Raw genomic sequence first — 17,443 nt, forward strand, 5'->3', positions numbered from 1 at the left:
ACAAGGTAAACGGATAGCAAAGTATCATGGGTAAACTTATTGTGGATCATATGAAAAATCTTCATCTGTATTAAAATAAGAATATTCTGTTTGGTTGATCCCATAGGTAGATTTAGGTGGGGGTTCATGGGTTCGGACAACCCATTAGCTTTTCCGTAGACCTTGTATTTATATTAGAAAGTTAAATAAGTATATATGTACCTAACAAATTAATTGACAAAATTTGGTTAGGACCTTGGATTTTTCCTTAAATAAAATATATCTATTTATTTGTAAAGTGCAAACGAGCATGAATTTTATTTAAATTTTGTATGAATTTAATCCAATAAAAATTATATGTCTATAGTGATATTTTTAAAATTAAAAAAAAAATCAGTTTTTTTTTTGTAAATAAACTTTACATATTTAAGAGTTATATAAAAAAGTTTTATACGTTAATGATGTCACAATAATTAATAATTTAAAATATTTAATAAGTAATTAAAAAAATTATGGTCAACAAAAATTTCAATTGATTATCCAAATTATAATCAAAATAAACAAATCAAAAAGGAAGAGGGGAATATAATACTTTTATGATAAAAGAAATGAAAAATATATTTGGAAAAATAGTAACGAGACTTCATTAGATTAGTTGGTTATTAAGTAGTTAAAAGGTGGTTACGATGATTAAGTGTAGTATAGTCTTTTCTATTAAGAGTTGTTATAACTAACTTTTGGAAGAGTTAGTTACAAATACAACTACAAATACATGTTTCTATCATTGTAGAAGTTAGCCCTTTGAGTTCATAAACAAATTTCTTCTTCTTTCTCTTACAATAGACTCTGTAAGTTGTGTCTACGTTCATGGTATCAGTATCATACAAAGTGACAATCTGTGATAGACAATTTGGGTTGAAGAATAAGAGAGTTGTTTTGTTAATTCACAGATTTGAATTCTCCGTTGATCTACAAATTGGAGTTCACAACTATTGTTAACTAAGTTTGATTCGTATTTCGCAACACGTTTTTTCTTTGATTACTATGTTTCCAGATCGAGTAGCTGAAGAACTAGATCGAGGTATCAAAATGGAGAAATTATTGGTTCCTTTGCTTTGCCTTCTAACGCAATCTCATCATCTCAAGGTATTGACTACAAGCATCCTCTATTTCTTAGTCCTACTGATGTGAGTGGGGTTAGCCTTATCTATTTTCAATTACTTGGCATTGAGAATAATACATTGTGGAGTCGATTTATTACACTAGCTTTGTTGGGAAGAAACAAGATAGGATTCGTGGATGGATCCTGTAGGAAGGATGTGTACGGTGAAGAACAATAGGGGCTATGGGAGAGGGTAAATGTCGTTGGGTTGTCTTGGTTAATGATCCCAGTATCTAAGTCTTCTTAGTGGTGTTGCTTTTGCTTCGAGTGCTTTGCAAGTTCAAAATGACTTGAAAGAGAGATTTGATGGAGTATATGGCTCTAGAACATACAGTTTTGGAATTCTACCCACCTAAATTCTTCAAAGGAATACGTACGGACAAGGTATTTCTATTTATTTGAAACTTGACAATAAACAATTCGTGCAACACCTTGTATTATTTATGAACTTTCAAATAGTACACCGATTACAAAGCTATGTAACCTAAGGAATTATAAACTCTAAGAGCTATCTACCCCAAAACACAAAACCTCCCGATTTTATATCTTTTAATGTTCTTTAACTTGTCGAACAATTCCTACTCACAAAACTCAGATAGTAACTGTTGGAATCTGTGCGACCACTATCAGTCAACGGACCAGGTCCCGTGACACAGCAAGAACAGTGCGGAAGATTAAACAATATAAAGAATACAACACAAGCAGTTTACGTGGAAACCTCCTTGCTCAAGGGAGTAAAACCACGACTTGTTGCACAGGATTTACAACCGTCTTCACTAATCTTCTCAAGCAAAAGCGAAACCCGGTTACAATCAATGTGAGAAAAAGTTATTGATCTCACGATCAAGTAATCTACCTATTACTTGAAGATCCTAAGCGGATACAACACCGCCCACTAAACCACCTAACTCTAGATGACTTAGAATTTGACTAAGCAACAAACCAATGTTGCCCACTAAATCAGTTAACCTTAACTGATTTAGACTTTTATAAACCCAAAACAAATATCTGAATCCTTTATAGATTAGGAACAGATTTACAATGTAAGTACATAGACACAAATCTCTAAATACATCAAAGATTCTTCTTTACTCTATCAGGTCCTTCTGTTGAGTTGAGAAATGTTCTTCCTTGAAGATGGCCTTCTGTTCAAGCTTGTGAATTTTCAGAGAAAATCCAAGTTTAATTTGCCAAGTCTTAAATTTGTGTTTGTTGGAAAGAGATAATATAATTTCCCACAAATTCGTTGAAGTCATCCCATTGGCTGAAGGCTTGCTGTTGGAAAAGTTGTGTACCTACCACATCAGAGATGACAGCTTTTCTGACAGCTTTCTTTTCGTCCTTTTCACGTCGCAGTCTTGTGGGTACCAGGTCCCTTGCTTGTGGGAACCATGTCCCTTGCTAACTTCTACATGAGTTCTTGAAAAGGCTTGCTGGCTGACTTCCTTCTTTGGATGAATGAATATAATATGGTGTTTGTCATGCTAAAAGTATCAAACATAAAGAGTTATTATCCGTTGGACAAACACCCTCCTCCATTCCGATTGGTGTAGTACACTGACGCCTTACCAACCTCTGACGTGACAGCTTTACAGCTGTAACCAATTATGTATTTGATGAAGGAAACTTTGTCTGGTACCAGGTCCCTGCATTGGTGACATACTGAAACATACAATCTCGTCTGCTCTTCTTATTGGTGTAGGATACTCCACTTTTCACCTACACCTGACATGACAACTTTTATGAATGTACCCTATTCGTATCTGGACGAGAGCACTCTGCCAGGGAACAGGTCCCCGTATTTGTGAGTATCATCAAAACACCTAGAATATAACATTTTTCCCCTTTTTGATGATAGCACACAAATATACCTCACACTGAGTTTATCATTCATCTTATTGTCAGCAGTTCCAATAACAAGGATTTGGTTCCTTGTTAGATCGATAAGTTTGTTAAATCATCAAAACTTCATATCAAGTTTGATCTATCATCTTAACTCAACTTCGAACTAACATTTTCTCACTTTTTGATGATAACATACTTATTCATCAGTTCCCCCTATCAAAAAGAATTCTTAGGGTAACTTGAGTTTCATTATCTCGAAGTTTGTCAACTCATCAAAATATTAACATAGCATTTTCCTCCTTTTTGATGATGACATAATTATTCATCAGTTCCCTCTATCAAAAAGAATTCTTGGGGTAACTGGAGTTTAATCATCCCCGAAGTTTGTGAAATCATCAAAATATCAACATATCATCTTCCCCCCCCCCCTTTTGATGATGACAAACATCTTCTTCCCCCTATCGACAGGACCAGGTACTCTTCAAGTAGCAAGCATTTATTCCCCCTGTCAGCATGACCATATCTCTTCAACTAGCTACCATTGATTCCTCCTATCGATGTGACCATGTCTTCTTCAAGCAATTATAACACTATTGATCTCATACCTTACCTTAACAACTTTCCCCCTTTTGACATCATAAAAAAGGGTTAAAGCAGTAAACCAAGTTGACAGATATATAGTTCTTGCAAATTCATGGCCACTTGGGCAACACAGAGCATGAGCAAAAAGGCATAAAGTAATGAGACAAGTCAGTAGAAACAAGACATTTAACATCCATAAACAAAAGATCAGTCATCAAAGCATTGCATGTATGATTACAGATGAAAACCAGAACAATGCCCAAGATATAAATGAGGACTGACATAGAGAGTTAGGAAGAGAAGGGATGATTTAGAGGCAAGAGATTGAAAGAATAGAATTAGTAGAGCATATCCCAAGCATAAGATTTCAAGAATGTTCTCTTAGCGTACAACATGATGTGCAGCACAACCTGTATGTTTAACCTTCAGGGTTGCCAATGTTAATTATTTTTTTTTGTTGGCACCTGGTCCCTCTGATAGTGTTGTTTCAGAAGCTGGACTTTTAAACAACCCATTTCAGTATTCCAGTTAACACGAGCAACTGTCATAGCTTCCAACACTAGCTGAGTTTTTCATAACAGAAAGATTGGTAACACAAACAACTCAAGGCCTCCGAGATGAATACATCAACAATTGAGGAACCAAGAAAACTTTTTTTTACACCTTCCTCTTCAGAAAACTTTGAGTTCTTAGAATATCAACTTCTCCCAGTTTCAGGTTTACTCCGACGCGAAGTTCTTGACCGATAAAGGAGTAATGACTCGAACACTCACCCTCGAGCGGCGGGTACTTACAGGGAGTCTCCCCTCGATGCCGGAGATCCACAACATATTCACTAGGCATCGCCTAGAGTGGACAGCCCGTCCCTTGGGACGATACAGTGAGGAGATGGTCCGAGAGTTCTACGCGTCCTACGTAGCAACTCTCCGATCACAGATCGACAGACGGGCTGCTCCCACGAAACAGGCCCCATTGGAGCAGGTTCTAGTCCGGGGCGTGCAGGTTGACATTTCCCTGCCCGCCATCCGCCGGTTCCTATACGGCGAGAGTGTAGATGCTACTCGGACCCCCATCACTGCCGAGTTTGACTACCGCTGGCAGGTAGTGAAGGATTGATAGTTCCTGCGAGAGCCTGCACTGAGGGAGACCACCAAGCGGTGGATGGCCCTACACTTATCAGTCGACAGAGAGGGTGCAGATTGGGTCACCGAGCCGAAGGGGGCCATCAAGAAGGCCAACCTCACGTTTGTTGCCAAGTTCTTGTGGCTGCTCGTGCGTCACTGCCTTTCCCCCACAGTTGCTGATAACATAGTCACCTGGGATCGAGCAGTGCTGATGGCGGCGATGATAGCCGGCTTCGAGGTGGACTATGCATGGCTTCTCCAGGCAGTCATGCACGGGAGGGCATTCAAGGTCACCACCACCTACCCCTTTCCGTGCATGATCTTTGCCCTTTGCAGGTCTGCAGGTGTGCCCATATGGCACATAGATCAGTTGAGGACCCCGCCGGGTACCGTTGACATCGGCCTCATCAGAGACGAGGCCAATGAGTTGGCCCCACGTCGAGGGCCCCTTCCAGAGCTGCCACCACTATCTGATGACCTTGCGGATACGGTGGCCCAGGCTCGCACAGCTACACAGGCATCCACGGACACTACCCCGGTCGAGTCTATCCCGGGTAGCAGCACAACCCCTCTACCGACACCGGCCCCGCTTGCCCGAGTCCAAAAACTGGAGTCGACTCTCCAGGCTGCAGTCGCCAGTCTTCGTGCAGACATCGACACGATCCTAGCGACAAGAGTGTCAGAGTCTGTCGAGCCTACTGAGGATACTGTATTGGCGGCTCTGTTTTCTACTCCAGACATTCCCCCATCTTCCCCGAGAGAAAGTGCCAAGAGGCGGAGGGGTCGATCAGAGGATGAGGCGCGAGCAAGAAAGAAGGAGCGCCGAGAGATGGAGGCCGCGAGGAGAGCCTCACTTGCTGAGGCGGAGGCACACCAGATCAGAGCATCACAGATAGCGGCTGGGGCGTCTAGCTCCCGCATTGTAGAGACAGCAGGAGGCACTATTGAGGGTGCAGTTGTTGCTGAGGACATCACTGAGGGTGTCCAGATTGCAGAGGATATGGGTTCTGGGAAACTAGACCCACCAGCTTGTTGATCGACGGCGCTATGCGCCACAGGTTTGCTTCACCTACCCCTCTAATCTTTAGATTTTTTTATGCATTGGGGACAATTGCATGCTTTTTTGTTGGGGGTGGGGTAAATGGAAAGTGAGTGTTAGGGTGAAGTCTGAGTAGCCCAACTCACTATCCTCTTTTGGGGTTTTCTTGCCTGTGTTCTTTTTCCCCAAAAGACTGATTACTTTTCCTGTTGAACCGGCACGTTATATCTTTTGTACATAGTTTAACTCTGAAGCATGATGGCTGAAATGATATCCCGATAAAACTGGAAAAGGTTGCATGAAAAGGCGTAGTAACTGATAATTGTGTGGATCTAAACATGAAATAGAGTTACACCATTGCACTACCCTAAACCTTCAAGTCGAACTAGGTGTCTGATAATCTAGTATAGTGATGAGATGTCAAGTGAGTGTGAGGAAAGTTGAATAGTCCACTACTGATACTGAGCTAGAACTTGCCTGGTTAGTCCTGCTAAAAGTAAGTTGTAACATACAATTAGGAAAGGATCATAGGTCCTTATTCAATATAGCCCATTTCTAGCCTAAATAAAAGAAACCAAATGAAAGTTATCCTTCGTTGATCCAAATAATTTGAGCTTAAAATTAGACCTTTATTTTTCACCCCAACTGATCTTTTCTGGGAACAATATGTTGGCCCTGGTCCCTCCTTGGACATGTGCTCCTCAGCTTATGCCAAAAGCATAAGTTGAGGGTGGCTAATGTATAAACAACCTTCGTTATGGCCCTGACCCGATTTTGGGTATTGTGTACCTTGACTCATGGCAAAGCCATGAGTTGAGGGTGGCTGTTTTGAGGAATGCTCTGGAAAGTGGGGTTGAAAGAACAAAGAGAGAGAAAGAACAAAAGTAAAGTGACTCAAGAACTCGTTGAAAAAAAAGAGGGAAATATTCAAGAATTACAAACAAGAAAAGAAACGAGTCACTTACACAAATGAAGAAAGAAGGGAAACAGCAAGGTGAAAGAATAGGAGAAACTGGGCGAGATAAATTGATATAGAGCGGAAGGTTTAGCCGACATGTCAAGGAGGGCAAAAAGTCACTAAAGTATACCTAAATATACCCTACCTGACTCTGAGCCTACGTTACAAGCTAAAAAAGTCCTATCGTGATCCTAAGGGTTGTATAGCGAACTTAAGGCAGTGAAAATAAGGGCAAGCTTATGGCAATAGGTATGAATGAGTGTGACTTTGTTCTGAGAGCGAGTGTTGAAATGTAATCCTTACACTCAAACTGAAATCATTGTGTGAAAAATGAGGATTTTGTTCTAAAGTGAGGACACTAGTTGCAATACCGGAATTATTAGCACCTCGGTGAGAAATTGTAGAGGATAGGTGTTAGTGCATGGTGAGTCTGTGTCATGTTCGAATCCCACAAAAGTCAAGCCTAATAGTGATAGCATGCATAGATTTGATGGGATTAGTCGGGATTGATAGCCAAATGATTGCAAAGGATAAAACATGAATACTATTGTACAAAGATTGTGTAGTGAGTCATAGTGTGTCGCTTGAGGACAAACAACGAATTTAAGTTGAGGGTGTTGATATACCGTGGTTTCACGGTATAATTAATACTTTTTCCTTAAGTTTATTGTGTCCGAAAGCCCTTTTTGTGCTAATTTTGATATAAGTTTTTCTTTGTTTTGCAGGAAATCTTTCTAAAACTGAATGCGGAGATTTTGAGCGAAAAATGCAGAAGAGACCACCTACGGAGCTTATGACGGTCCGTTGTGCTTGTGACGGTCCGTAGGTGGCAGCGTAGAGAAGCTGCTGAAGGAAGATGGGGAAGTCTGACCAAGTGTGGGATTACGAAGCTTGTGACGGTCCGTCATGGATATGACGGTCCGTCCTGCAGGTTCGTCATGAAGATCAGAGAAGTGATCCCAGTACCCAGATTCCAAGAGTTGAAATATTTGGTAACGAAGACCCTTGACGAACCGTCGTGCCTGTAACGGTCCGTCACACTTGCCGTCGAGGGGAATGAAGAAAGCAGCAGAAGAATTGCACCAAGTATGGGGCGACGGAGCCCACGACGGTCCGTCATGACCACGACGGTCCGTCGCGTGGTCCGTCGACCCAGCCGCGTTTTGACAGATTTCCAGTAATTAGAATCCCTTTTTAATTAGGTTTTTATTTTTTTTAAATAGTTCGAAAAACCTCGTTTTTGAGGTTAGACTCTGGGAGATTTAACATCATATTATTAGACTTTGTTTTTCTGAGTTTTTGATTATTGGAGATTCTTACAAGTAACTCTTGTTGATTAATCAAGCAAATTTTCAGACTTTATTCTTTCTCATTAAAGTAAGTACATGACTTCTTGTTTAATATATTTGAATGTTGTGTTTATGGATATGAGGAACTAAACTCTATAACTAGGGTTGTGGGAACCATAGGCAAATAATGAGATAAACCCTAGCTAAAATAACAATTCTAGAATAGTGTCTTGCATGTATCAATAATTCTTTCGCTTAGAAATCTTTTTAACGGATGATCAACGTTAGAACTCGCCTTAATGCTACTTGCCGGACCAAGGAGGTAGATAATAGGAAAAGAATTATTAACATAGATTTAGTGTATACTATCTAATAGGCTAGTATTGATTGGTACGAGGTAATAACTGAGTCAAATATCGAATATGATGCTTAATATGAGGTAAGGATAAGGGTTAGGAAAGCAACACACGTAGCCGGACCAAGGTGCGGAGTGAGATTTTCTAGATGCCGGACCAAGGATTTAGAAATACATAGCTTATCACTTTGCATGCAAGATACTAAGAAAGAATTGTTATAGCTAGAATTATCAAGTTATGAACCTGTGGGGAACACGTAAACCCTAGTTACTTTGATTACTTGATTAAAACTCAACATTAAAAGCTGTTAAGTGTCTCTGTCAAGTTCGTTAGTTATTTTTTATTTTATTAGGAAGTACAAAACCCCCCTTTTATGCTTTTACTTTTTAAGAAAGTCATCAACCGAACAATAGTAATTACAAGTTGGAGTTAAGTCTAGACTATTTTCCTCGTGGGAACGATTCCAACCTCACTAGTTGGGTTATTTACTTGACGCGACCGCTTTACTTCTCAAATGAGAAGTAAGTTTGAGCGTATCACTAGGTCCCCTGACATAGGTTTTTGCAACAAAGCAACACTCATGAGCACGTATCCTTAATCATACCTCAAGAGTCATACCTTGAGCACTAAGTTCAGTGAGACTATCACAATGACCAGTAAACAGATCCGCAATATACATGTTCTTGCATCTCTTTTCAATCAAAATCATCGCCCGAGAGAGCAAGTTTATGACAAAACAGTTATCTGATAAGAGCTTAGCTTCATTTCATTCATCACAAATCTACACCAATAATTTAGCGTTTCTTGCCATTCGCCAAAAGAGACACCTCCACCTTGAAGTGTCTTGAGAGAGAGGAAGTCTTGTAACCTTCTTAGTCATGTGTTTTGAGCATCTGCTATTTATAAACAAACACTGACTGCTTCCTCTCTTCTGCACCAGAAGTACTTGTTAGACTTAGGAACCCACTTCAAACAGAGTTCCCAATAACGGTCAAAAGGCTTAACAAGAAACCTTCATGTCTAAGGGGGCAAAGTGTTCTTGCTAAAACGATAGCGAGGACCAGGTCCCTTGTGCTTGTTTTCCACATTACTGTCGAATCTGACAAATTTAGCATGAACACCAGGTCCCCTCTTCTGCAAGTTCTTCTGTTGTCCATACACAGGACCAGGTCCCTTCTTCAGTTTATTCCGTGGTTTGGAATAGTTTGATGAACTTTCTCCACAATCTTTAAACGCAGGACAGTCTCTTTTGCAGATCAGATCTCCTTTTATGTTGTTTCCTTGACCGAGTATATTTGTAAGGATCATAGAGGAATTAGTCCATTTGAGGGAATTTTCAAGTTCCTCTTTTACACGGACCAGGTCCCTCTCCAATGCATGATTTCTCTCGAAAGACACTTTAATCTTCATTTCAGCAGTATGCAGCTTATTTTCAAGGTCCAGCTGCAATCTGCTAGCCTCATTCTTTCCTTTAAAAATTGTAGTAGTCGCCCCTTTTATGTTTTCCTTTAGTTCTAGATTTTCTGTTTCTAGAACAACCATTTGACTTTCAATATCAGATATTTGGGCAACTAAAGCAATTTTTCAATCTTGAAAGATGTCTAGGTTGTTGTTTACGAAATCCTTCTTATCTTTCATCTCACTTATCAAATCAAGTAATACCACAGTCAACTTTCTCAACTTACTAGTAGGAAAGCTATTCAAGTTTTGCTTGAAATAAGATAGAGTTACCTTTTCATCAGAATCTTCCTCATCTGACTTTGCCATAAAACCATTATCTGTATTTTCAGAATCATCTGAATCACTTGAAGATTTTTCCCATGCAGCCATTTCTCTTTTTACTTCCCTGAAGAAGACTTCTCTTCTGCTTATCTTGGGGTGGACCTGGTTCCCTTCTTTGTCTTTACCTTTTGCAATCTTGACAATAAGAACAGGTTCTTCAAGGAACATGAGCTCATCTGTGATGTTGGAGAATCTGGTGCGCACTTTATGAATGAGTTCACCATCATTCATGGTGAAATCTTCAAACTGAGTAGAAAAGAGATCTAGCTTAGATTTCCTTATTTCCTCAGTGCCCTCATAAGTTGCTTCTAACAGATCCCAAATTTCCTTGGCTGATTCACAAGATGAAATCAGATTGTATTCATTTATACTAAGGCCACACATCAATAGCTTCCTTGCTTTATGATTTTTCTGGACTAATAGTTTGTCAAAGTCATTATATTATTTTCTAGTTTTGGGAATGACTCTTGTGACCTATCCGTCTTTAACCTCCATAGTTTGCACATAAAGACCTTTACATATGACATCCCATACTTCACTGTCCTCAGCCATGAGATAGTCTCTCATCCGAATCTTCCAATATTTATAGAGCTTACTGTCAAACAGAGGAGGTCTTGCAGGAGACTAATTTCTTTGCTTATTCAGTAGTGACGCCATTTCTCGCAGGAACTTCTCTCTTGGTGTTAACCAGATAGAGAGAACCTGGCTCTGATACCACTTGTTGGAATATGTGCGACCACTACCAGTCAACGGACCAGGTCCCATGACATAGTAAGAACAGTGCGGAAGATTAAACAATATAAAGAACACAACACAAGCAGTTTACGTGGAAACCTCCTTGCTCAAGGGAGTAAAACCACGACCTATTGCACAGGATTTACAACCGTCTTCACTAATCTTCTCAAGCAAAAGCGAAACCCAGTTATAATCAATGTGAGAAAAAGTTATTGATCTCACGATCAAGTAATCTACCTATTACTTGAAGAGCCTAAGCGGATACAACACCGCCCACTAAACCACCTAACTCTAGATGACTTAGAATTTGACTAAGCAACAAACCAATGTTGCCCACTAAATCAGTTAACCTTAACTGATTTAGACTTTTACAAACACAAAACAAATATCTGAATCCTTTATAGATTAGGAACAGATTTACAATGTAAGTACATAGACACAAAGCTCTAAATACAACAAAAATTCTTCTTTACTCTATCAGGTGCTTCTTTTGAGTTGACCAATGTTCTTCCTTGAAGATGGCCTTTTGTTCAAGCTTGTGAATTTTCAGAGAAAATCCAAGTTTAATTTGCAAAGTCTTAAATTTGTGTTTGTTGGAAAGAGATAATATAATTTCCCACAAATTCGTTGAAGTCATCCCATTGGCTGAAGGCCTACTGTTGGAAAAGTTGTGCACCTACCACATCAGAGATGACAACTTTTCTGACAGCTTTCTTTTCGTCCTTTTCACGTCGCAGTCTTGTGGGTACCAGGTCCCTTGCTAACTTCTATATGAGTTCTTGAAAAGGCTTGCTGGCTGACTTCCTTCTTTGGATGAATGAATATAATATGGTGTTTGTCATGCTAAAAGTATCAAACATAAAGAGTTATTATCCGTTGGACAAACACCCTCCTCCATTCTGATTGGTGTAGTACACTGACGCCTTACCAACCTCTGACGTGGCAGCTTTACAGCTGTAACCAATTATGTATTTGATGGAGGAAACTCTGCCTGGTACGAGGTCCCTGCATTAGTGACATACTAAAACATACAATCTCGTCCGCTCTTCTTATTGGTGTAGGATACTGCACTTTTCACCTATACCTGACATGACAGCTTTTATGAATGTACCCCATTCGTATCTGGACGAGAGCACTCTGCCAGGAACCAGGTCCCCGTATATATGAGGATCATCAAAACACCTTGAATATAACATTTTCCCCCTTTTTGATGATAGCACACAAATATACCTCACACTGAGTTTATCATTCATCTTATTGTCATCAGTTCCAATAACAAGGATTTGGTTCCTTGTTAGATCAATAAGTTTGTTAAATCATCAAAACTTCATATCAAGTTTGAGCTATCATCTTAACTCAGCTTCAAACTAACATCATGTTTATCGACTCATATGGAATAACACATCTTGCATATCCTCTAATGGACGAAACTGTGATTCAAGGGGAATAGGAAAACCAGAAAACTAGTGGTATAGGTGAAAAATTGACAACACAAAGTGAGGGGGAACCGGTATTATTAAAGGAACATGTTCATCCTTCTATTGAAGATAATGATGATATTCCTATAGTCCAATCTATCCCTAAGAGACTTCATTCACGACTCAGTACTCAATCCATCAAACCACTAGCTATAATTTTTCTTGAGGAAAAAGAAAGTCTGCCTTTGGTGCATCAGAGCAAGATCAGGGTCGCGTCACTCGCTTTGTGTTTTGGATTCAAGAAGCATCGACTAACACTAAGATGCCTCCTAAAACACGCCTGACTTCAAGTAAGGTTATCCTCACATCTGCCTCCATTGAAACTGTTGCTCACTTTGGTAACCTCGTTTGAATAGAAAAAGAAAAAAGATTTCCTCTAAACCAAAAGACTCTGACCAAATAGAGAATAGTTATTGTGATATTGAAATTAACATGACAAAACATAAGGATCACATAAAGTCTTTTAAGAAAGTAGAGGGGTTCTGACTTGTTTCATCAAGGGACTTATCGTCGTAAAATGACTAGAAAAGATACTAGGGAGTTCTATATAAATGCTACTAGTCTATTGAGTCTATTACTAGCAGTGTTGGTGGTATGTCATTCACTTTATTAGTTGAAGTGTTGGAACGAATATTGGGTGTGCCTAATGTAGGTTGGTGTCATTATGGTAAACGTAGTTAGTTGACCTTAAAGGGTATCTTATCAGCCCTTGAGATATCGCGCCGTTTTTCTAATGATCCTACATTGAGGAACTACACTAGGGTAGATAAAGGTTTTATGCGTCCATTTCATAAGCTAGTATTTGATGTGGTTCACAAGATTATTCTTCCATGGAAGCAGAAGCATACTGAAGCAAACTTTTTGGATCTCACATCATGGAATTTCTTATTACTTAGGTCTAGATAAATTTGCCTAAGTTGATTTTTTGTCACATGAATAAGATGTGTGTGCATGATAACACAGCCCATGGGCTTGGTTATGGCTTTTAGATAGGACGTATCTTTGAGCACTTTAAGGTTCTTGTTAAGAAGGGGCAAGAACAAACTAATAAAGATGTATTGGGGGAGGTCGATTCTGGTGTTTTTCCTACACTCTCAGGAGGTATTAATGCTCCTATGCAGAGACAGAGGTCCTCGATAAATGCTAAGAATGAGGAGATTACTGCGTTAAGTGAGTCCCACACTGTTGAAATTGATCGGCTGTACAACAATTATGTATTGAAGCATGATCATTTGGTATAAGAAACTTCTAGGCCTAAAGGGGAACTAGACCAGACTCAGACAACACTGGATGCTAAGAGATCATCAAGCTCTGATTGGTTGAAGCATATTTGTGATCTTCTAGCCAAAGGTTCCTCTCCTTCATCTTCAACTTTGTCACCTTCTTTCTAAACCTTCCGTGCTCATGTGTTATGGCTTTATGTTTTGGATTCTCACTATTTTAGTTTTTAGTAGACATTTATGTTTTGTGTGGCTAATGGTTTTTGTGTTTGATTTGTGATGTAACTAATGACTTGGCTTGATGTGTTTCTTTGTTATCGCTTGTTATGGTGTTATTGTTTGTGCTATAGATATGTTTCTATTTCAAATTTTTGCCTAATGCCAAAATGGAGAAGCAGCATGCATATGAGTGTATGTGTTTACTTACCTGTTCGATGCAAACAGATAGAGGTTTGCCATAGTAAAAGAGGAGATATTTTTTAAAGACTCTAAGTTTTGACAAATGTTAAAATGCATAGTTTAGGTCGAGTCAACTTGATATAAAATGTGCTGCCTAAAACGAGTAGAAGAAGGATTTCATAATTAATAATGTTTTCTTATTTATTTATGGAAAACTGCTTTGTTATTTTATTAAGTACAAACTGTGTGGAAGGTCTTCTATCAAAGTTAAGTAGGAGAAGGAGTCCTACATAGACGAAGACTTAGTTTTAAAAAAAGTTTATTTTGTAGCGGCAAAGGAAATTAGGAGTCCAAGTTGAGTTCAACAAGGATTTGTAGCGGCAAAGACAAACTTGAGACAAACAAGGACTTGCTGAGAGGTTTATTCCATAAGGGCAATAACTTCTTCAATTAAGTTTATGCATTACATAGAGAGTAATATGAAAACACAATCAAGAGTTGTGAGGGCTTTGATTATTGTTTTCACTTTGGGGAGTGTTGTGAGTTGAGAGGTAGTTTGTACGATTGTTGGTAGGAGTTCTTGGTTACTGTTATATTCTAGGTGTTTTGATGATCCTCACAAATACAGGGACTTGGTTCCTGGCAGAGTGCTCTCGTCCAGATACGAATGGGGTACAGTCATAAAAGTTGTCATGTCAGGTGGTAGGTGAAAAGTGAAGTATCCTACACCAATAAGAAGTGCGGACGAGATTGTATGTTTCAGTATGTCACAAATGCAGGGACCTGGTACTAGGCAGAGTTTCCTTCATCAAATACATAATTGGTTACAGCTGTAAAGCTGTCACGTCAGAGGTTGGTAAGGCGTCGGTGTACTACACCAATCAGAATGGAGGAGGGTGTTTGTCCAACGGATAATAACTCTTTGTGTTTGATAATTTTAGCATGACAAACACCATATTATATTCATTCATCCAAAGAAGGAAGTCAGCCAACAAGCCTTTTCAAGAACTCATATAGAAGTTTGTAAGGGACCTGGTACCAAAAGCAAGGGACCTGGTACCCGCAAGACTGTGACGTGAAAAGGACGAAAAGACAGCTGTCAGAAAAGCTGTCATCTCTGATGCGGTAGGTGCACAGCTTTTCCAACAGCAGGCCTTCAGCCAATGGGATGACTTCAACGAATTTGTGGGGAATTATATCATCTCTTTCCAACAAACACAAATTTAAGACTTGGCAAATTAAACTTCAATTTTCTCTGAAAATTCACAAGCTTGAACAGAAGGCCATCTTCAAGGAAGAACATTGCTCAACTCAACAAAAGGACCTGATAGAGTAAAGAATAATCTTTGTTGTATTTAGAGCTTTGTGTCTATGTACTTACATTGTAAATCTGTTCCTAATCTATACAGGATTCAGATATTTGTTTTGGATTTGTAAAAGTCTAAATCAGTTAAGGTTAATTGATTTAGTGGGCAACATTGGTTTGTTGCTTAGTCAAATTCTAAGTGATCTAGAGTTAGGTGGTTTAGTGAGCGGTGTTGTATCCTCTTAGGATCTTCAAGTAATAGGTAAGTTACTCAATCGTGAGATCAATAACTTTTTCTCACATTGATTCTAACCGGGTTTCGCTTTTGCTTGAGAAGATTAGTGAAGACGGTTGTAAATCCTGTGCAACAGGTCGTGGTTTTACTCCCTTGAGTAAGGAGGTTTCCATGTAAACTGCTTGTATTGTGTTCTTTATATTGTTTAATATTCCGCACTGTTCTTGCTGTGTCCCGGGACCTGGTCCGTTGACTGGTAGTGGTCGCACATATTCTAACACATGACAGCAGGTAGCTTTAAAAGATCACATGAACTTGCAAAGGGAATAATGGCAAGATGGAGATTGCATGAGGACGCCGTTGAAAAATGGGTATTGATGTTTTCATATGCGAGAAGGGTGAGGGAGAGAATGAGTCCCTGTTGGAGAGAAAGACAAAAAAGGGTTTTTTTGGTTTTTAAGAGTAGTTACAAGAAACAGAAGAGCTTATGGGGAAGAGAAATAAGTTGATTTTTGATATAAAGGTGAGGTTGCTTTGATTTTGGCGGAAAAAATCCTTCCAATCGGTATTTAATGCAGGAACGAGTGTTAGTGTACAAGCCTTAATATTTTGTCCTCACTTAATTAAGTAAAGTAGGCATACCTTTTTAGTGTAGGATGATGAGTTTTTGAGGTTCAAGTCTGTGAGCTCCCAAATAAATGTTCCTTTCAAAGTGTTCCTAGCTAATGCCTTTGTGAAAATGTCAGCAATTTTTTTGGTCAGTAGCACAAAAATTTAGAGAAATTTGACCCTTCTCCACATTGTCTCTTAAAAAGTGATGAAGAATGTCAATAAGTTTGGCTCTCTTATGTTGTACCAAACTTTTTGCAATGTTGATTGCACTCGTGTTATCACAGAAAATTAGAACTCGTTTAATACTTAGACCAAAATCACTAAGTTGTTGCTTAATCCATAAAAGTTGAGCCTACATGAGGTTTCTGCTACATACTCAGCTTCAGTAGTGGACAATGCAACCGAGTTTTGTTTCTTTGATCCCCACAAGAATAGACATGATCCAAAGAAGTGAGCCATACATGTGGTACTTTTTTTATCTACTAGATAACCCACATAGTCTGCATAAGCATATCCTACTAATTCAACTTTACTCCCTTTTGGATACCATAGTCCTAAATCAGTGGTCCCTTTAAAGTATCTAAGAATTCTCTGGACAGCTTGGAGATGGGATTCCTTAGGGTTGGTTTGAAAACGAGCACACAAGCCCACACTAAACACAATATCAGGCCTGCTAGCAGTAATATACAAAAGTGAACCAATGATGTACCTATACAATTTTTGCTTTACAGCAGAACCTTATCCTTCGAGGTCTAACTTAGTGGTTGTGGATAATGGGGTATCTATTTGTTTTGCATCTTCCATTTTGAATCTTTTAAGTAGTTCCTTGACGTATTTTTGTTGGTGAATTAATGTGCATGTAGGTGATTGCGTTATCTAAAGCCCTAGAAAATAGTTTAACTCTCCAATCATGCTCATCTCAAAGTCATTGCTCATTAGTTTTGCAAATTCGTTTGTAAGTGCTTTGTTTGTTGCTCCAACTATGATGTCATCTACATATTCTTGTACAATTAATAGATCCTTTCCTTTGTTTCTGAGAAAACATGTATTCTCAATTTTACCTCTTGGATATTCATGGCTTTGGAGAAATTTTGACAACCTTTCATACCATACCCTTGGAGCTTGTTTTAACCCATAAAGAGCTTTTTCAAGTTTATAGACATGGTCAGGATAGTCAATTTCTTCAAACTCATACGGTTGTTTGGCAAACACTTCTTCTTTCAATAATCCATTGAGAAATGCACTTTTTACATCCATTTGATACAAGGTGAATTCCATGTGTGCTGCAAATGCTATGAGTAACCTAATTGCTTCTAACCTTGCCAGAGGTGCGAACGCTTCA

Source organism: Solanum lycopersicum, chromosome 10 (assembly GCF_036512215.1).
Source record: "Solanum lycopersicum chromosome 10, SLM_r2.1".
In the NCBI taxonomy this organism is placed as follows: Eukaryota; Viridiplantae; Streptophyta; class Magnoliopsida; order Solanales; family Solanaceae; genus Solanum; species Solanum lycopersicum.